At 28.2% G+C, this 1,119-nt stretch overlaps 1 non-coding gene across 1 annotated transcript; it reads left to right on the top strand.

Moving 5' to 3' along the window:
• Positions 1-820: 820 nt before the first annotated feature.
• On the top strand, positions 821-902 carry Trnas-cga. The gene has a single exon. It is a non-coding gene; the product is annotated as a tRNA-Ser (tRNA).
• Positions 903-1,119: the final 217 nt, after the last annotated feature.

The raw sequence follows: 1,119 nt of genomic DNA, 5'->3' as shown, positions 1-1,119 counted from the left end.
AGTTATTATAAAATGTTAAGAGTGTATATTAAAGTAAAGAATATATACCAATTGATATACGGTATCAGGTTTTTTTACATAATGTTTTATTATTATAACGTATTACAATAAATCTCACCTAGAAGTAAAGAAAAATAAGTATTGGTCAAACTCTTCCTCAGATTGTGAAACATAATTGTGTGTAAAGTTACACGTAAAAAAAAATCTTTGACTTTATTAGTTGAGTGTAGCACTGCTGAAACATTTCGGGGAATTTTGAGTCATTAACAATTTTAATTTTATCCAAATGAAGTTAGATCAATGTCATATTTAAATATGATTTGAGTACTTAACAATATTAGAAAAATCTCTAGCATGCAAACACACCACAGGTGCAAATTGTTCATTATAAAATCATCACATAATCTCAAATAATAGACACTTTGCGCAATTTTCAACTAAATTTATTGAATATTATTGGTTGTTCGAGCACTCGTATTGTTGTCAGTCCTAAGATTAAATCTAATCCTATTTTATTTAATTCCAATTCAAGTATCGTTTCTGCTTGTCCTCAAGTTTCAAGGATTAGCCACCCACAAAGTATTAATATTTTACTGAGCCCTAAATCAGTTGTACTAATATTTATAAGCATCCTTGTACAGTAACATTAAATTTATAGTAATAGTGCCAATATTTGTAAACGTTGGTAATTATAGGTACTATAATGACATTTGACTACACATCAACGTAAATGTATAATAATATTACAAATTCCTATACATGATAGTTAAAAAAAACTATTCCATACTTAAAATTAACTTTTAGAAAGGTTTAACTATGCGCAGTCGTGGCCGAGTGGTTAAGGCGATGGACTCGAAATCCATTGGGGTTTCCCCGCACAGGTTCGAATCCTGTCGACTGCGAAATTATTAAACTTTTGTCACGATGTAATTAATTTTGTCTCATTAATCTTTTTTCTATATACAGCATAATATGAAATATGGTATATTAATTTACAATATGACAAATGTTCACCTATTCATACGTCTATTAACTTTTTTTAACTTTATTATTGATAATGCAGAAAATCTCAATTATTTATACTTTTAATCTACAGTACATTCACTTTCGAATTCTCCA

Source organism: Limulus polyphemus, unplaced genomic scaffold, assembly GCF_000517525.1.
Source record: "Limulus polyphemus unplaced genomic scaffold, Limulus_polyphemus-2.1.2 Scaffold87665, whole genome shotgun sequence".
Taxonomy (NCBI): domain Eukaryota; kingdom Metazoa; phylum Arthropoda; class Merostomata; order Xiphosura; family Limulidae; genus Limulus; species Limulus polyphemus.
The sequence above is the reverse complement of the archived record's forward strand: the minus strand, read 5'-3'. Positions and strand labels throughout refer to the sequence as shown.